Below are 21,312 nucleotides of genomic sequence, written 5' to 3' on the forward strand. Positions count from 1 at the left end.
CCAGGAATGACCTTAATTGTGAGACATTTTCAGTTGCTGGGGCTTTTATGACCGCTTCAATTTTTTCAGGTGACTTATGCAACCCTTCTTCGTTAATTATATGGCCACAATATGATATTTGTTTCTGGAAAAATTCGCACTTGGGGCGATTTGCTCGTAGGCCCCGTTCTCTCAGCCTAGTGAGCACCTACTCCAAATTGGCAAGGTACTCGTCGTTGTTTTCTCCTGTTACAAGGATGTCGTCTAGGTAGCATTGAGTCCCCGGAATCCCTTGCAGGACTTGCTCCATAGCTCTTTGCCAGATAGCTGGAGCTGATGCTACTCCGAAAACCAGTCGATTGTACTGGTACAGGCCTTTGTGTGTATTTATCGTGAGATACTTTGTAGAGGCCTCATCAACCTCCATCTGTAGATATGCCTGTGCCAAGTCAATTTTGGTGAAACGTTTCCCTCCGGATAGTGAGGCGAAAATATCTTCTATCCTTGGAAGAGGATACTGTATCGTGTGAAGGACTGGGTTTACAGTCACCTTGAAGTCCCCACAGATGCAAATTTTTCTTTGTTCTTCAGATTTACCATTATTTAACGTTTTCTTCATGACCGGGACGATGGGTGTTGCCCACTCGCTCCAATCTACCTTGGATAACACGCCTGCTTTTTCCAAATTCTCCAGCTCTGCCTCGACTGCTGGACGAATTGCGTATGGCACCGGCCATGCCTTAAAAAACTTGGGAATTGCCGCATCTTCCACTTTTATTGAGGCGGTGACGCCTTTCAAGGTTCCTAGTTCCTGTTGAAACACTTCTTTGGCATTAGCCAAGATGTCTTTTAATCGTTCAGGTATGACGTCATCATTTTTTTTCTTACTGGTCACCGTCAGTGCCTGAATGGAGTGCCAGTCTAAACGTATCTTCCTGATCCATTCACGTCCCAACAACGGTGGACCACCATCTTGCAGAACGTATAAATACAACTTCTGTATTTCCTTGCCGTTGTATACAACAGGCACCTTTATTTTCCCTCTGGGGTATACTTTCTGCCCCGTATATGTCTTTAAGATAATGGATGTGTCTTTCAAAGGTATATGCGGAAATAGCCGCTCGTAATCCCGTCGACTTATGACGGTCAGAGCTGATCCTGGTATCTAGCTCTGTTTTAACTGGGGACCCCGCTATCGTGAGGGTAACCCAAATGGTCTGGTAATCTTCTTTGGCAATTACATTATGTAATTTGAGACAGCTTAGTCTCTTGTTTCTGGAGTCGCTATCGCTCTTCTGGTCTTCGGAGCTGCTGTCCGTCATCATTTGTACCTTTCTGTACTTTTCCTTATTGATTTTTTTTCTGTCAGTGGATTTTTTTGTTTCCAGATCGGCATACACGTGCAATGTGTCCCATCTTTCCGCATTGCCTGCATGCTTTGTCCTTGAACCAGCAGTCCCTCTGGTCATGGGTGGATCTGCCGCAGCGATAACCTCTCTCGAAACCCCGTGTCATTTCATGGGTGCTGAAGTCCTGTGGCTTTTGCTGTATCTCTGCAGCTCCTCTTGCTGCTGCTTCGTATGATAGAGCCACACTGAAAGCCTTGTCCAGTGTCAAATCTTTCTCAGAAAGTAGCCTTTTCTGTGTTCCTTCACTTAGGAGACCGCAGACGAATTTGTCTCGTAGAGAATCTGCCAGTCCTGCCCCGAATTGGCAGTGCTTTGACAGCTTTCTTAATTCGGTGAGGCAATCAGCGTTACTTTCATTCTTGTGCTGATTCCTCCTGAAGAATTTGAATCGTTCCGCTATCAGCAGCGGTGTTGGGTTTAAGTGCTCCTGTAGGGTATCAATAATCTCCTTAAAATTCTTGTCCATCGGTTTGGCTGGAGTGATTAAGTTTCGTAACAGCCCGTATGTCCTTGCGCCCATCAGATTTAGAAGTACCGATGCCTTTTTATCATCCTCTACTTCATTCGCTGTGCAATATACCTCCACTCTTTCCACATATGTGGTCCAATCCTCTATATCACTATCGAAAGCAGTAATATTGCCAGTCTTAGGCATCCTGAAAATCAAAAATGGCGCCTCCCGCGCTTTCCTTTCTTCCCTGACGAGAAAAAATGGCGCCTCCCGCGCTTTCCCGCCGCTGCTGCTGCTGACAACGCTGTTCTCCGTGGTTTTTATTTACACAGATATTTTTAATAGTTGGAGACTCGTTCCCGCCGGACTCTCTGGGACTTTTCCCTCCCTCTGCTTGATCCGAATGCCGACCTGCTTTGCAGTGCCGGCCGTCTCCCGAGTGCTCCACCCTCCGTCTCTGTTTGCCTCCGCCTTCTGACTCGCTGCTCGGCCCCGCTGCAGAGCCACCTGATCGAGCCCCAGCCCGCCGCCCAGGAAGGATTAGTGCATTACCTGCCACCAGCCCGGCTAGCTGGTGAAACCACAGTTTTTTGTTGTTTTTTTTCTTCGACCTTCGTCTCAGGAATCGACCTCCTTGAGGTGCTGCCGAATTGCAGGTAAGTCCGTTTCCAATTCGTTGCCACTGTTGTATCCGTGTGTTAATGGAGACACGGAATGCAGGAGTTGGTTTAACAGGTGTTTACTGAACAAAGTCTGGAGGTGTACTAAAAGATACAAGACGCTATACAGGCTTATATACCCGAGTGGTCACTACCGGTATTACAGTACACAGGGGCTCTTAAAGGTACATACACTACAATTGTGGTGGTGATTGAAACCGAGTTGATCCTCTGTTGCAGACTTTGTTTCTGATATTTGAGCCAGGCTGGCCCTCAGTACTTTTGGATACTGTTAATCATTGACTAGCTGACCATGGCTCATTAATGGGCCATCACCAGTCATGGGTTGGGGTGGGAGGTGGGTGCAATGCTTGTGGGGACTCTAGTTTCTGGTTCATGGGAGAATTGATGATCTGCTTACAGGAAAAAAGACATGACCATTGTATAAGGGAATGGTTTATTAAAATATCTTAAAATTAAAACACTGATGGCAGTGAGTTGTGAGCTTGCACTGTCCTAATAGTGATGGCTTTTGGTGTGTTTCAGGTGCATAGCTGACCAAAAAAGTCTGCATATTCGACTGCATTTCTGCCCTGATTGGTTATCTGCTTCAGTCATATCAGGATCCATATCTATCACTCATCTCGTATACTGTGCATTGAATTCATCAAAACTAGTTGTTTTAGCACAATTTTAGAGTGATTGGTACTTTGTACAGTTCTACTTTGAAAGGTTGTTTACGTTCAGTTATCTGATTGTGTTGCATAACTGCCCACAGCTTGGTCTTAGGCAGTCCATGGGACTTTCCAAAAATAGCTGTTTTTATATTATTCATAGAATCCAAAAGCATCAAGAATTTCTGCTGTCAGTGTTCTACAGTTATGTACAGACTGTTCTGGTTGCCCATGCTGAATCAATATGATTTTGTTTTGACAGCTGGCAACTAGAAAATACCAACAAAGGCATACCCTATTGCAGGCTCAATAGGATGGCTGAATTGACAATTCAGGAATTTTACATAGGAAATCCTTACAGACTGCAGAAGTATTACTGTGAACTCCTTTTGTTTTTGCTTTATAATTTCATAAGAGCAAAATTGAAGCTGTTCATCCGTGCTGTCCAAATGTGATCTGTGTCTTATTACATGAATTTTCGATGCTGGTGTCTATATTTTTATTGACTTAAGAATTGCAGCCTGACTAGGAAAGCCGAATATGTTGCGTAATTGTTGAGTAATTGATGCCTGTTATGCCTGACATATAATGCTTCTACAGCACCTAAAGTAATTTAGCTACAGAATATATAAAATAACAGGAGGGCTGTAACATACTTAAGAGATTTAGATAACCTCATAAACCCTGAGTGAGCACTTTGTGCAAGTCATTGGAACCGTAGAAAGTGTTGCAACTTGTAATGTGCACCAGCTCAGCTGTTATTTTACACCGCGATTAGATTATTCAGAATACTTTGGCCTAGAAATTCAGTTGGTTGCGCCAGCCGTTAGCGCCTTAGGAGGAGTAGATGTCGGGCGCTAGGCGGGTAGCGCCCGGGCGCAGCGCGATCTGCGCCTCGCCCCAACTTCACTCAAGATTTAGCGGCGGCGCAAAGTCTTTGCGCGCGCTCAGCTGCGCACGCAGATCATGACGTCATTTCCTCGTGCAACGCCCTTTGTGCGCCCCCAACCGGAACTTCAGTGGCAACGCCCCATTGTGCGCCTGGTGCCCCTAGCGACTGTTAGAGTGGAATGGTGCTCAGCCGATGCGGGGCGCGGGGGGCGCAAATTAAAGGGCACTCCTCCTGCAATATAAAAGCCTGCCATTTCGCAGCACACCTTCTTGCGAAACGGATCTTTGGAGAGAGACCAAGGTAGATAGCTTTCTGCTTTGGCCCAACACTCGGACAGGTACTTCTGGCTTCAGGCCACAGCTTTCCACTAGTCTTTGCCTTCATTGACATCTCATTGTTTGCCAGCATATTATGGGGGCTGCAATGGGTGTCAACGCTGGCTTTCTCTATTACATCCAAAGGGCTCACAGACGCCGTGAGAGTGGCAGCCCTGGCTAGACGGAGAGGGGGCAACAGGCATCGGCAAAGGAGGCCTTACCCACCCAGGGTATACCGCCAGCAGTTCTCCTATCTCAACATGTCTGACGAGCAGTGTGTTTGGAGGCTGCGATTCAGAAGGGAGGTGGTCACAGAGATCTGCCAGCTGCTTGGTGGTGATCTGCAGCCACAGCTGAGGAGCAGGACGTCTCTGTCGGTGGCAGTGAAGGTGACGGTGGCTCTCAACTTCTATGCCACCGGCTCCTTCCAATCCGCTACTGGGGACATTGCCAACATCTCCCAGTTCGCCGTGCATTGCTGCATCCGCCAGGTGACCAATGCCCTTTTCAAAAGGAGACGTCAGTTCATCTCCTTCTCCATGGCCCTTACCAAGCAGCAACAGCATGCAATGGGCTTTGCAGCATTCGCGGGCTTCCCCATGGTGCAGGGCGCCATTGACTGCACGCATGTGGCTTTGCGGGCACCTCTGGAGAATGCCGAGGATTACCGCAACCGGAAGGGCTACCATTCGCTGAACGTACAGCTGGTGTGTGACCACAGGCAGCTCATCCTATCTGTCAATGCCCGCTTTCCAGGCAGCAGTCACGATGCCTTCATCCTGCGCCAGACTTCTGTGGTAGACATGTTCCAGGCACAGCCTCACCCACGAGGATGGCTTATCTGGGACAAAGGCTATCCTTTGTGTACCTGGCTGATGACCCCGCTCCGTGCGCCCAGCACCCCTGCTGAAGAGGGATACAACGAGAGCCATCAAGCGACCAGGAACATCATCGAACAAACAATCGGCGTCCTGAAGCAACGGTTCCGCTGTCCGGATTGTTCCGGTGGAGCCCTCCAGTATTCGCCAGAGTGAGTCTCCCATTTCGTGGTCGTTTGCTGCATGCTGCACAACCTGGCTATCCGCAGGACTCAGCCACTGCCACCACAGATTGGAGGACCACCTGAGGAGGAGGAGGACCAGCACAGGAGGGAGGCAGAAAGTGCAAGTGCTGCCCGTCGCCGGCTTATTGAACGTCGGTTCTAGGCCCCCTCTCAGGGACTGGCTTGTGCCAATGTCAGCAGATGAATGTAGCCACTCCACAAGCCCTCAGCCGAGCAGGGCAACCAGGACTTAACCAAAAAACCATGCACACTGCAATTTAACAACAATAATTTATTGAAAACCTCTGCCCTTCCCACATTACATGCTCATGTGGAGAAGCCCCCTCCAAAAACACAAAACTACCAGTCTCGGCCTTACACAAAAACAACTGCACCAGTGTCGGCCTTACAACAAGCACCAGGCATTTGTGCATACCTCTACTTTTTGCCCTGCGAGGGCGATGCCTTGCGCATCCTTGCCTGGCCCCTGCCCGCCCTGCTGCTCCTCAATGGGAGCCCAGTGGCTGCAGCAAGGCTGGGGGAAGGCTGCTGAGGGGCAGATGGCGAGACGGCAGATGTCCTTGGGGGTCGGCCTGCACCAGCTCTGGCCTTGGAGTGTCCGGCTGCTGACTGCTCCAACTCTGGCTGGGCGGCAGCAGTCTGTCCAGCAGCTCGTGGCAGCTGCAATGGCGGAGTGGCAGTGTCGGCTGCAGGAATGGTGGCAACCTGGCAGATCGCAGGTGCTCGCTGGTCGCCTGAGACATTGGCACTCGCATGGGCCAACACTGCAGCATGCGCAGCAAACAGCTGAAGAACAGACTGCTGGGCTGCTGCTGTGCGGCGAGTGCCCTGGCGATGCCTGGCTGATCCAGCGAGGGTGGCAGCAGTTAGTGCCCGTGTGGCCCTGGTCTGTGTCCGCATGACACCAGCCAGTGAATGGACGGCACGACTGAGCACTTGGCTAGAAGCCGACTGTGCTGCCGCGAAGTCCTGCAGACTCCTGGCCTGTGCTGCACTGAATAGTTCCAGACTCCTGGCCTGTGCTGCACTGAATTGTTGCCGACTCCTGGCCTGTGCTGCTCCGAATTCCTGCACACTCCTTGACAGACACTCTATGGAGTCAGGCATCCTTGCCACTGCAGCCATGAGCTCAGTGTGCCTGCGCTCAGCCTGGACGGCTATTTCCTCTAGGAGGCGCACCTCCTCTGCACTGACCGTCGCAGGACTGGAGGCCGCACTCGCCCTCTGGGGAGAAGTCCGCCGAGCTTCCCCACCCCTCCCGCGTTGCTGCAGGCCGCTGGGCCCCGGAGCTTCACTCTCCTCCGACCCTTCCCCCCGGCTCCCCTCCAGGGAAGACGTGTCCCCTACATCGTCATGGGCTGGCGCGGCTGAGGGTGGCACTGATGGGCCGGCTTCCTCTTCCTCCGCCTCGTCTTCCGAAGGGCTGACGGTGGCAGCTTGAGGGCCCGTCTCCTCACCTGGCGATTCACCATCTGAAAGCAGGAAGGCACAAGAGTAGCTTTAGAGTGAGGACAGGGCGGCAGCGAGGGAGGCATGAGTGTTGCCATTCACCGCATTGGTCGGACAGTGGCAAAGGATGCTGATCTGATGTGCAAGTGGAACGAGAGAGGTCCAAAAGGTGATGCCCTTATCATTGGTGCCCAGAACAGGGTCGGCATCTCCACTGGCGACGGGGCCAATCAGCCGGCCTCCCATAATGCGCTCCACACGCTGGTCGAGGTCGGAGAGCTCTTTGAGGTCAGGACGGCCTCCGCCGGTCTCAGTTCGGTTGCGCCGGTTGTGCGCAACCTTGGCCTGCAAGAGAAAGGACGGCCTCTAAGTACAGTGTGCAGCCCTGATCTTGTCTGCACTGCCTCCCATGGTCGAATAGCTTGGACAGTGTGTAGCCCTGATCTTGTCTGCAATGCCTCCCATGGTCGAATAGCTTGGACAGTGTGTAGCCCTGATCTTGTCTGCAATGCCTCCCATGGTCGAATAGCTTGGACAGTGTGTAGCCCTGATCTTGTCTGCAATGCCTCCCATGGTCGAATAGCTTGGACAGTGTGTAGCCCTGATCTTGTCTGCAATGCCTCCCATGGTCGAATAGCTTGGACAGTGTGTAGCCCTGATCTTGTCTGCAATGCCTCCCATGGTCGAATAGCTTGGACAGTGTGTAAAGTGCTGAATGTGCAATTGATTTTCATGCCAGTCCCATAGCTGCTGGATGAGGGCTGGCCATTGGGGCTTTCAGGTCCCTATGCCCATAATGTGAGGTGCACATGCAAGGGTGAGGAGGACACTGGAAAGGGTACTCACCCTGACAACCCGAGTGAGGTCGTTGAACTTCTTCCGGCATTGCACAGGAGTCCTGGCAACCACGCTGTTGGAAGACACCCTGTTGGAGACCTCCCTCCAGGCTTTCCGGTAGGCGCTGGGCAGCGGCCTCTTGCCTCCTTCTGGGAAGAAAACATGGCGCCTGCGCTCCACTCCGCCAACCAGCACCCTCAGGTCTCCGTCGCTGAAGCGCTGCGCTCCCTCCCTGGCCTTCTCCATAGTCCTGGGCGTTGTACAGGTGAAGCTGAAGTGGTCAGGCCTAGGTTGAGGGCTGCAGTGTGCAGGGCGTGGCAGGCAAACAACTCCACCCTCCCCCTTTAAGAGATGACCGGCGCCAGAGTGTCTGCCGTCAATCAAGAACTCGCCGCACCTGCGCTGCGCCCGGCCTCGGGGGTATCGCTCAGCACCGCCGGCTTAGCGCCTAAAGATAGTCATGCATCGCCTGTTTTAGCGCAGCAGAAACCTCTTGGGGCGATGCGACTGAATATCGGCGAAGGGGGCGCGACTTTGCGCCGGGCGCAAACTTTAGCGGCTGCCCGACTTCACCGCCCCAAAAGTGGCTATACTGAATTTCTAGGCCTTTGTTCCTTGTTACCCATTGATAAATAATTTCTCCCAGGTCTCCACGGGCCACACAACATTCTCGAGTGAGTAGGCAGACGATGGTCCCATGCTACTTCCACACACAGTGGCGATGGTTGTTTCATGTGACTAGCAGCAGTAACAATTTAAGTTCCTCAAGTATGTCACATCTTATGAGCATGATGCAGGAACACTCTTAGGCTGCAAAATTCGGAGGTTTAGTGCCAGCCGTTAAGGCCAGTTTTGCTGAAAAAATGGCGGCTGCCTTGCTTCCGGCGGGTCCCATGGCGGCTACCATTTTGGGGAGGTCAGTAGCGCTGCTGTTACCTGCGCTCACTCCAGATATTTAGATGAGGCAGATCGTGGCATCCGTGAGTATGCAACGCTGATTTGATGCACAATCTGCCATTTTCGACATCGCTGCTCCATTTAATGAGCTCTCCTAATCACGAACAGCTGACCATGCGCTCAGCAGTAGGAAGGACCCTCCAGCAGCGCTATTTAAAGGGATCATCAACAACTTACAGCTGACTTGCTTTTTGATTTGTAATGGCTCTGTCCAATTTTGTGCAACTGTTTGGAGCTTTCTAAAGTTATTTAAAGTTGCTGAGGTGATGGAGTATTGCTGCAAATGGAGAATGCCTTGCTTCTCATTTAAGGGGTTCTCACACCAGTTGCACCCAGTCACGGGGCTCTACTTGCAGAGCCCCTCCGGCTTGAGTATGGCAAGGGAGATACAGCGGAGGCAGCGAAGAAGAGGACAAGATGCTCGCAAAGTAAGGAAGAAAAGGGGCAGGAGGGCCGTCAGCAGGAGGCCTTACCCACCTCGGGTCTCACAAGATCACTTCTCCTACCTATACTTAAGCCAGGAGAAGTGTTTTAGGAGGCTCCACTTCACCAAGGAGGTGGTCACAGAACTCTGCCACCTCCTACAACCAGACCTGCAGCCTCAGAGCAGGGCGACGATGGCTCTCCCTCCCAGTGGCCGTCAAGGCCGCCGTGACCCTCAATTTTTTCGCCACCAGTTTCTACCAGTCTGGAGCAGGAGACCTAGCTAACATCTCCCAGTTCACTGTCCATCTCTGCATCCGGGAGGTCACAGAAGCTCTCTACTCCAGAAGAAGGGTCTTCATTGTCTTCTCTCTGAACAGAGAGAAGCAGGAGGAGTGCGCATGTGGCTTTGCCAGGATAGCGGGCTTCCCCGTGGTGCAGCTCGCCATCGATTACACACACGTGGCTTTGTGGACACAGTGTGACAATGCTGAAATGTTCTGTAACCACAAAGGCAACCACTCATCTTTATGTTGTGCGACCACGCCCAGCGCATCACGATGGTGAATGCCCACTATCCTGGCATCAGTCATGATGCCTTCATCCTGCGGCAGTCTGGTGTGCCAGCAGTCTTCCAGCCACCTTGTCAAACCCGAGGGTGGCTGCTTGGAGACGAGGGCTATGCGCTCTGCACCTGGCTGATGACAACCCCACCACTCATGGTCAGCACTTGTATAATGACAGCCATGCTGCCACGTGAAACATCTTTGAGCAGGCCATCGGGGTGCTCAAGCAACGGTTCCGCTGCCTTGACCGCTCAGGAGGAACCCTCTGGTACACGCCACAGTGGGTGCCCCATTTTGTGGTGGTCTGCTACATGCTCCACAACTTGGCCATCATGAATGCGCAGCCCTTGCCACCACGGGTGAGTGGTGTGGTGCATTGAGCAGTGTGTGAGGCTTGTGGTGCAGATGGTGGGATATGGCATTTGATGATGCATTCACTCACCTTGACCACTCGTGTGAGGTCATTAAACTTTTTGTGACACTGGATCCAGGTCTTGGGGACAACATTTGTCGCAGTGACAGCTTGAGCAATCTCAGAAGAACATAAGAATTAGGAGCAGGAGTAGGCCGTGCGACCCTTTGAATCTGCTTCGCCATTCAATAAGATCATGGCTGATCTTCGACCTCAACTCCACTTTATCGCCCGATTCCCCATTCCCCTAGAGTCCAAAAATCTATCTATCTCAGCCTTGAATATACTCAACGACTCAGCATCCAGAGCCCTTTCGGGTAGAGAATTCCAAAGATTCACAACCCTCTGAGTGAAGAAATTCCTCCTCATCTCAGTCTTAAATGGCCGACCCTGTAGCCTGAGACTATGCCCCCTAGTTCTAGACTCTCCAACCACGGGAAGCAACCTCTCAGCATCTACCCTGTCAATCCCCCTCAGAATCTTATGTTTCAATGAGATCACCTCTCATTCTTCTAAACTCCAATGTCTCCTCATAGGACAACCCTCTCATCCCGGGGATCAATCTAGTGAACCTTTGTTGCACCACCTTGCGGCACCCCATTAGTTACAGCCTGCTGTTAGAAACTAGGGGTGCCTAAAAATATATGTGGCTACATGAATAATACTGTGTTTAAATGATTGTATGTTTCAGCTCGAGACAAGTATGGGGATTGATTTAAGCTTTGTTTTCCTGGAAAACTTGCATTAGAATTTGAGACAGTCTTTTTAATCAGTTAGATTAGGCGAGGCATAAACATTCCACACAGGGGCCCATAGGATCGTCCTGCCAGGCTAGCTGGCTGCTGTTTGTAAGTTAGGGTTTTGACTTTGTTAATGCATCTTTAATTTGGCCAATGAAGGCCCAACCTATGTTTCTTCCATTATTACTAATAACCATATTATAACAACCTATGTTTCTTCCATTATTACTAATAACCATATTATAACAACCTATGTTTCTTCCATTATTACTAATAACCATATTATAATCTCTACAGATAGAATTTGGAGTTTGTTTAGCAGAACAGCTTGCGAAGATAATTAATAGTTAATTGGGAAAAGACATCGAATGAAAGGAATTTGAGAACGCTAAGGTATCCATCTTGGAATGAGCCATTTGCTAGATGGAAGTGAGATAGCTCTGGCTAGGGCCATGATTAAGAGGGACAGGGTTGGGCCTTGTACTTGCTGGGTCAAGAAGGACAGAGACAAGAGAGATAAGACACAAATTCCAAAGGAAGAATCTTCAGAAAGATTAAACAATAAAACAAATTGGATGACGTAATGAGACCCCCTTTTGGGGAGAGCTTTCATCCAAGAACCAAGACAAAGAACTTGAGGTGTCATTGGGTGATGAGGTTTTAGAGGAACTTCTATAGGTTAAATGGTCTTGTCACAATAGCTTGGCCTCAGGCTCACCCCTAAAAAGAGAATAAAAGTGACGCCCTGGGTGCTTGCCCACACAGACGGTGGAGGGAAGAGCTGAGCAGAAGTTGGGCTGGTCGAACGCTCTTTTGAGAGTGATTCCATGCTCACCAAATCGGAGGTTCTAAGAGAGAGAGAGAGAGAGAGAGAGGGAGGCCGGAAGCCAGAGAACTGTTCACGCATGCCAACCGTCTGTCCGATCAGGACCAGCTGCTTGTCACGGTCGTATGTTTTTGCTGTATAACTAGCATGTTATATTCCATCTTAAACACAATATACCCACCATATTGGTTTGCAGTCGATCACGATTATTTGAAAGGCTAGAGATAAGCTACTAATTGGCCAAATCTCTACACTGCCAACTGGAAATGAGCCCTTATCTTGCGTAGCAGCCTTTTATGTGGCACTTTATTGAATGCCTTTTGGAAATCCAAATATAGTACATCCACTGGTTCCCCTTTATCTATCCTGCTAGTTACATCCTCAAAAAACTTTGACAAACAGGATTTCCCTTTCATCTCCTCCCAGATCCTCCTTGTGTCCAGCCTTGAAGGCCTCCTGCCCCCCAGACCAAGGTCTCCATTGCCGCATCATAAAATCTTCTTGCCATTTCCCACGGCTGTTGGGCAATGGCTTTGTTCAGACAGGCTTCTGCAACAAAGCACCTCCCCTTTAAGTAGTACAGAGAGCCGAGGCCAAACTTTATTGGCCAGTAGATGGCACCCGATATTGGCCCCCATGTTGAGTGCTAAGCCAATTAGCAGCATGTTTAGCACTGAGATCAACGCTGCAATCCTGTAAATGAGAAGGCAGCACAAATTTTGCATGCTGTCTGCACTACTTTGAACGGGCACAGACAAATAGCGCTGGGCAATGCCTCTACCTGTTTTTGGGTCCTTTTCCAATTTCTAGGCCTTAATGTTGTTATGATGGGAAATTACATGATATGTGGAAAATATTTCGTCTAGGTATTAATTGCAGGGTTGAGGTATCGCCATAATCTGCAAGAGTAAAACTCAAGTGATTTATAATTGGCATCTGAAACCTGGAGTTAGCTTCTGTATAATATACACTATATACACACATGGCAGCCATTTCTTCAGCCCTGTCAGTGGCAGACCTCTGAAATTAGCATTTTGCAGCCTTTTGCTGGAATTGTATTGCTTGATTCAATGCAGTTGTGCGGATCAGGAGGTTGCATCCTGTGTTGGCTCGGCAGCTTTTGGCAGCAGACAGATAGGTGGTTTATTATTTGGGGGAGAAATTGCTTTATATGTTGCCCTAAGGATATCAGAGAAAAACAAGTGATTGAAAATGCATAGAACATGACAACAGTTTCGTTCCAATCTTACCCATTAGTGATCCTTGGTGATGCTCTGAGATATGAATCTATTTTTCAATATACACTTTAACATCTTATTTCCCAGGCAAAACCTTCTACTCCAGAGAGGTTTTAGAAACATAGAAGATAGGAGCAGGAGTAGGCCACTCGGCCCCTCGAACCTGTTCCGCCATCTAATGAGATCATGGCTGATCATCCAAATTCAGTACCCTGTCCCTGCTTTCTCCCCATATCACTTGATCCCTTTAGTCTTAAGAAATATATCTAACTCCTTCTTGAATATATTTAATGAATTGGCCTCAACTGCCTTCTGTGGTAGAGAATTCCACAGGTTCACCACTCTCTGGGTGAAGAAATTCCTCCTCATCTCCGTCCTAAATGGCTTACCCCTTATCTTTAGGCTGTGACCCCTGGTTCTGGACTCCCCCGCCATCGGGATCATCCTTCCTGCATCTAGTCTGTCTAGTCCTGTTAGAATTTTATAAGTTTCAATGAGATCCCGTCTCATTCTTCTAAACTCAAGCGAATATAAGCCTAATCGACCCAATCTCTTCTCTTATATGTCATTCCTGGCATCCCAGGTATCAGTCTGGTGAATCTTCGCTGCACTCTCTCCATGGTAAGAACATCCTTCCTCAGATAAGGCGACCAAAACTGTGCACAATAACCAAGGTGTGGTCTCACCAAGGCCCTGTACAACTGCAGCAAGACATCCTTGCTCCTGTACTCAAATCCTCTCGCTACGAAGGCCAACATACCATTTGTCGTCTTAACCGCCTGCTGCACCTACATGCTTACCTTCAGTGACTGGTGCACAAGGACACCCAGGTCTCGTTGCACTTCACCTTTTCCCACTCTATTGCCGTTCAGATAATCTGTCTTCCTGTTTTTGCCACCAAAGTGGATAACCTCACATTTATCCACATTATACTGCATTTGCCATGCATCTGCCCAATCACTCAACCTGTCCAAATCATACTGGAGTTTCTCTGCATCCTCCTCACGACACACATGCCCACCCAGCTTTGTGTCGTCTGCAAACTTGGAAATATTACATCTAGTTCCCTCGTCTAGATCATTATATATATTGTGAATAGCTGGGGTCCTAGCACCAATCCCTGCGGTACCCCACTAGTCACTGCCTGCCACTTGGAAAAAGACCTGTTTATTCCAACACTTTGCTTCCTGTCTGCCAACCAGTTCTCTATCCAAGACAGTACCTTACCCCCAATCCCATGTGCTTTAACTTTGCACGCTAATCTCTTATGCGGGACCTTATCGAAAGCCTTCTGAAAGTCCAAATACACCACATCCACTGGTTCTCCCTTATCTAGTCTACCAGTTGCATCCTCAAAAAATTCCAGTAGATTAGTCGAGCTTTTGTAAATCCATGTTGACTTTGTCCGACCTTGTCACTGTTTTCCAAGTGCTCTGCTATTACATCTTTTATAATGGACTCTAGCATTTTCCCCACTACCGATGTCAGGCTTACCGGTCTATAATTCCCCGTTTTCTCTCTACCACCTTTTTTATATCGTGGGGTTATATTAGTTATCCTCCGATCCATGGGAACTGCTCCAGAGTCTATAGAATTTTGGAAGATGACCAGCAATGCATCTACTATTTCTAGGGCCACTTCCTTAAGTATCCTAGGATGTAGATTATCAGGCCCTGGGGATTTATTGGCCTTCAATCCCGTCAATTTCCCTACAAATACTGATTTCATTCAGTTCCTCCCTCTCATTAGACCCTATGTTCCCCGACATCTGTGGGAGGTTATTTGTGTCCTCCTTTGTGAAAACAGAACCAAAGTATGTATTTAATTGGTTTGCCATTTCTTTGTTCCCCATTATAAATTCCCCTGATTCTGACGCTTGACTTCACCAATCTTTTTCTCTTCACATACCTATAGAAGCTTTTACAGTCAGCTTTTATGTTACCTGCAAACTTACTCTCATATTCTATTAACCCTTTCTTAATTAATCCCTTTGTCCTCTGTTGAATCCTAAACTGCTCCCAATCCTCTGGATTGCTGCTTTTTCTGGCCAAATTATATGCGCTCTCCTTGGATCTTATGGTATCCCTAATTCCCCTTGTTAGCCACCATTGAGTCACCTTTTTTGTTTTATTTTTATGCCAAACAGGGATGAACAAATTCTGTAGTTTATCCATGCGATCTTTAAATGTTTGCCATTGCCTATACACCATCAACCCTTTAAGTAATGGTCCCTAATCCATCCTAGCCAACTCGTGCCTCATACCATCGTAGTTTCCTTTATTTAAATTCAGGACCCTAGTCTCTGAGTCAAATACTTCACTCTCCATCTTAATGAAGAATTCTATGATATTATGATTGCTCCTCCCCAAGGTGCCTCGCACAACAAGATTGTTGATTATTCCTTTCTCATTACATAATACCCAGTCTAAGATGGCCTGATCTCCAGTTGGTTCCTCGACATATTGGTCCAGGAAACCATCCCGTATACACTCTAGGAATTCCTCCTCCACAGTATTGTTACTAATTTGGTTAGCCCAATCTATATGTAGATTAAAGTCACCCATGATAACTGCTGTGCCCTTATTGCACGCGTCTCTATTTTTTCCGTTTAATGCCATCCCTAACCTCAGCGTTACTGTTTGGGGGTCTGTGTTCAATTCCCACTAACGTTTTCTGCCCCTAGATATTTCTCAGTTCTGCCCATACAGATTCCACATCATCAGAGCTAATATCCTTCCTTACTATTGTGTTAATCTTCCCTTTAACCAGCAATGCTACCCCACCTCCTTTTCCTTTTTTCCTGTCCTTGCTGAATATTGAATACCCCTGGATGTTGAATTCCCAGTCTTGGTCACCCTGGAGCCATGTCTCCGTGATCCCAATTATATCATGTATCCGTTTACATCTATTTGCGCAGCTAATTCATCCACCTTATTAGGAATGCTCCTCTCATTAAGCCACTAAGCCTTCAGGCTTGATTTTTTAAGACTCTTCGTCCTTTTAGAATTACTATTTACTGTGGCCCTGTTTGATGTACACCCTTGATTTCTCTGCTTTCCACGTTTGCTTTTCTCGTTGCTGTCTTTTGTTTCTATCTTTGCTTCCCTTTCCTCTGTCTCCCTGCACAGGTTCCCAATTCCCTGCCATTTTAGTTGAAACCCTCCCCAACAGCACTAGCAAACACTCCCCCTAGGACATCGGTTCTGGACCCGCCCAGGTGCAAACCGTCCAGTTTGTTCTGGTCGCACCTCCCCCGAACCGGTTCCAATGTCCCAGGAATTTGAATCCCTCCCCCTTGCACCATTCCTCTGGCCATGTATTCATCTGAAATATCCTTCTGTTTCTACTCTGACTAGCACGTGGCACTGGTAACAGTCCTGAGATTACTACCTTTGAGGTCCTATTTTTAATTTACCTGCTAACTCCCTATATTCAGCTTTTCGGCCCTCATCCCGTTTTTTTACCTATATCGTTGGTACCTATATGCACCACGACAACTGGCTGTTCACCCTCCCCCTCCAGAATGCCCTGCAGCTGCCCTGAGACATCCTTGACCCTTGCACCAGGGAGGCAACATACCATCCTGGAGTATCGTTTGCGGCCGCAGAAATGCCTATCTATTCACCTTACAATAGAACCCCCTATCACTATAGCTCTCCTGCTCTTTTTCCTCCCGTCCTGTGCAGCAGGACCACCCATGGTGCCAGGAATTTGGCTGCTGCTGCCTTCCCCCGATAAGCCATCTCCCTCAACAATATCCAAAGTGTTTGAAAGGGGGATGGCCACAGGGGACCCCTGCACTTCCTGTCTGTGCCTACTACTCTGCCTGGCGGTCACCCATTCCCTTCCTGCCTGTGCAGCCTTTACCTGCGGTGTGACCAACTCCCTAAATGTGCTATCCACGATGTCCTCAGCATCGCAAATGCTCCAGTATGTATCCATTCGCAGCTCCAGCGCCGCAATGTGGTCTGTCAGTAGCTGCAGCTGGATACACTTCCCGCACACGTGGTCGTCAGGGACACAGGAAGTGTCCCTGATTTCCCACATCGTGTAGGAGGAGCATGCCAAGGGGCCGAGCTGTGCTTCCATGACTTACCCTTTAATGAAATCAAATCAATACCACTAATTACATGACAATTAAATGATATACTCAAGGGCCCTTGTTTACTAGCACTCCCCGCTACACAACAGAGACCCTAGAAACTATAAACCACAAATATTAAGTTTGGAAAAAAAGCGAGAAAGAGAGAAATAATCACCAACCAATCACTTACCTGCTTTCTGGTGACTTCACCGTTCGATTACTTTTTACTTCTCACTGCTGCCGCCGGTGAGTCTGGGCCGCTCTCTCTCTCCCCGCTCTTTAATTCCTCGGTCTCCGCGCTCATTCTCCACCCAGGACCGCTCTCGCTGCTGCTGCCGGTGAGTCTGATCTTGTCAGTGCTATTCCTTGATCAGCATGGTAGGAGGCACACTTAAACAATGCAGGAAAGAATTCCAGCCAGTTCTTCCAATATTTAGTGTCCTTTGGGCATCCTTTCCTGCCCAGATAAATAACATAAGAATATAAGAAATAGGTGCAGGAGTAGGCCATTCAGCCCTTTGAGCCTGCTCCGCCATTCAATGCAATCGTGGCTGATCTTCTGCCTCAACTCCATTCACCGGCCCTATCGCCATATCCCTTGATGCCCTTACTAGTCAGAAATCTATTGACTTCTGTTTTGAATATACCCAATGACTGAGCCTCCACAGCCCTCTGGGGTAGAGAATTCCAAAGATTCACCGCCCTCTGTGTGAAGAAATTTCTTCTCATCTCAGTCCTGAATGGCCTACCCTTTATCCTGAGGCTATGGCCCCTGGTTCTAGACTCCTCAGCCAAGGGAAACATTCTCCCAGCATCCACCCTATCAAGCCCTGTAATAATTTTGTATGCTTCAATGAGATCGCCTCTCATTCTTCTGAATTCAAGGGAATACAGAACTAGTTTACTCAATCTCTTCTCATACGATAGTCCTGCCATCCCAATCTCGTGAACCTTCGTTGCACTCCCTTTATGGCAACTATATCCTTCCTTAGGTAAGTAGACCACAACTGTTCCCGCCCACTCACAGCCTGTTGAGATCCCCTTGAAGTCTCTTCACAACTGACACTGCCACCTAGCTTTGTATCATCAGCAAATTTGGAAATGTTACATTTAGTCCCCTGATCCAAATCATTGATATAGATTGTGAATAGCTAGGGCCCAAGCACCGATCCTTGCGGTACCCCACTAGTCACAGCCTGCTATCCTGAAAAAGACCTGTTTATCCCTACTCTTTGTTTTCTGTCTGTTAACCAATTCTCAATCCATGCTAGTATATTACCCCCAATTCCATGTGCCCTAATTTTGTTCACCAACCTCTTGTGGGGCCTTATGGAAGGCCTTCTGAAAATCCAGATACACCACATCTACCGGTTCCCCTTTGTCTACTCCACTAGTTACATCCTCAAAGAACTACAATGGGTTTGTGAAACAGGATTTCCCTTTCATAAATCCATGTTGACTCTGCCCAATCTTACTATTAGTTTCTAAGTGCCCGTTATTGCATCCTTTATAATAGATTCTAGCATTTTCCCAACTACTGATGTGAGGCTAACAGTTCTGTAGTTCCCTGTTTTCTCTCTCCCTCCTTTTTTAAATAGCAGGGTTATATTTGCTATCCTCCAATCTGCAGGAACCGTTCCAGAATCTATAGAATTTTGGAAAATGACCAGCAATGCGTCCACTATCCCAATGTCCAAAAATTAGCATATTTATCCCTAAGTGAAAGGTAAAATGCAGTTGCCAGTCAAGCATGAGAGTCAGACTCCTGACTTAGTTTCTAATGACTCATCATAACCATCCGAGAAATTGTTTTGGAAGCTTTACTTAATAAGTGAGGGAACCATCAATAATACATTTTTATCAGAGGTTGTGTTATACCAGAAAATGCTATAATGAGGATGCATTATGGAAATGTTTAACATAGTTTAGTTATGGTGTGGAGATGCCGGAGTTGGACTGGGGTGGACAAATGTAAGAAGTCACACAACACCAGGTTATAGTCCAACAGCTTTATTTGAAATCACAAGCTTTCGGAGCGCTGCTCCTTCTTCAGGTGAAGTGGAGAAATGCATAAAGACACAGCTTATATAGTCAGAGAATCATGTCAGATGTTTACAGGTAACCTTTCCAACTGCCATTTATCACACCTCGGCAGAGAGATAATCACAGCAGTCAAAGGTGTGAATGGTGTCCAAACAGGTCAGTCAGGGAAACATTACATCAAAGAACAATGAGGTGGGGTCACAAGGGGTTGTGAAGGCAGTTGGAAAGGTTACCTGTAAACATCTGACATGATTCTCTGACTATATAAGCTGTGTCTTTATGCATTTCTCCACTTCACCTGAAGAAGGAGCAGCGCTCCGAAAGCTTGTGATTTCAAATATAGTTTAGTTAAGGGGAATTAGTGCTGGCTATATCAGAAAGGGGAACTTTTCTGATGCCCGTGTGGCCAGCAGGGCCTTGCACACACAGCAAGTGTGCATGGGAATATTGTGGGCATGATACCCTTGAATTTCTATCCATTGAAATCAATGAATGCCAGCTTGAACTGGGGAGTGAAAGAAAAATACCAGTTTAACTGGGTTAGAAGGTGAGAGGAGTGCCAGGTTAATTGAGGAAAAGGGTGCCAGTATGACCAGGGAGGTTTGGAGAAGAGAATGTCTATAGAAGAGGGTGGAACGTTGGATGGGGCAGTTTGCCTTTGTGAATGAACTGAGTGAGTGGTGGGGGTGAGAGAATACTGTTGGAAGTAACTTTTGAATAGTGATGATCTGGCTGATCTGTTGAAAATCCAAATGTCACTTTGTTTTTTCCTTTTTTTTTAAGATTAAAGATCTATTAATTGTGAAGTAGAATTAACCAAATTTAAACCTTTTTGTCCGCAGAGGAACATGCTCCGAGACTCCTTTAGAAATGTACTACCAAAGATGTTCCCTCAACATTTGGATTTCCCCTTTAGGGTTTCATACATACATTTTCCTCCAATACAGGTGAAGTAATGGCCTGGATTTTGTGGTGGGTATGACAGCATACTCTCAATCCTGAACTTGAGGTCTGTCAATGTATGCATTGACAGGCCATCCGCTCCCCACCGTAAACCTAATTGCTGGTGCAGAGTTGGGCTATTTGCCCAGTAATTACGTACGGAAATTTTAAGGCTGGTGGAAACGGGCCTGTTTCCACAGCATAAAGGGATACCTGAAATAAAAAAAATAAATTACTTAAAAGCTTTAATGAGAAGCAATCCTAGCATATTTTAAAGCTGCAGGTTTTTTAAAAATAACATTTACCTTTCATAACTTTCTGTACAGTGCACAGTATTTGTTTAGAAGTGGGAATTATGAGTAATGAATTGGATTCCCACTCAAAGCTAAATCTGATAGTATTTAAAGGCTGTAGTAATGAGTATTGTAGTAATTTACATGAATGAAAGGCAATCTGTTTTCTGATTGGAGGATCAGGCCCGTGATCCCAGGTACGCTTCCACACAGGTTGCGTCCGTGGGCCATTACGCTGCCCTCCTACTCACAGCGTGAGAACGCAAGTTTACGCAGGAGGGCCGCCATCAGGTAGGTGTGTATTCTTTTCGCAGGTTGGCGGCATACTCCGGAGGTATGCTGCCGACCGCAATTTTTGGCTCATTATGTTGTACACCTAGAGCTTAAGCTACAAAGTTTATGCAACTACTGTACATGTTTTCGCATGAGCAGGACCTTTCTTAAGTTGTCAACTTTTTGGGTGCTGTGTCAGATTTTTTTTAAGTTATTGGTCAGTGTTACAAATTTCAGATCTGCACTAGATAGTGTCTTGGGTGCATTGTCACTTTTCTCTCCTGTAAGCAGATCCCACGACCCTTACAATCAGGAGTTTACCTTTACTTAGTGAGTCAAGGCCAGTTATAAATCAACAAGCTGATTTATCTTTCATATAATAGGTGAACATTTGGATTAACATTTGTAGTGAATTTTAATCTATTTCATAACGCAAAAATTAACAAAGTATGCCACACATCCCTGTTAGCTGGCTAAATACACTTTTCTGACTTGTAATTTCTCCAAAACCAGTCGGCATCAAGCTTAAGCAAGGAGCGCTTGCTCTCTCTGTCTGACTTATTTATCAGATCTCTGCAGATTTTCTATGTGTCCTTAGCTGGACAGGAAGCCAAAGGCTTGACCTCTGATCTTTGTCTAACTCTCTGTACAAAAGGATTGCCCGCTTGAGCTGCCAATTAAACCTGCAAAGTCGGGGCTCCGGGCAGACAACTTTCAACAACTATCTGTGTTTTTTCTGTCCTTAAACCATGGTATTGATTATACATAATGTAAAAAAAATTGTG

At 47.5% G+C, this 21,312-nt stretch overlaps 1 protein-coding gene across 4 annotated transcripts in view; it reads left to right on the forward strand.

Moving 5' to 3' along the window:
- LOC147124286 (methylglutaconyl-CoA hydratase, mitochondrial-like) overlaps positions 1–21,312 on the forward strand; it is a 610,977-nt gene that overhangs the window by 156,897 nt on the left and 432,768 nt on the right. The window lies entirely within an intron of this gene.

The sequence above is a fragment of the Somniosus microcephalus genome, chromosome 1, assembly GCF_052327205.1.
Source record: "Somniosus microcephalus isolate GS21.2 chromosome 1, FLI_Smic_1.0, whole genome shotgun sequence".
Classification (NCBI taxonomy): domain Eukaryota; kingdom Metazoa; phylum Chordata; class Chondrichthyes; order Squaliformes; family Somniosidae; genus Somniosus; species Somniosus microcephalus.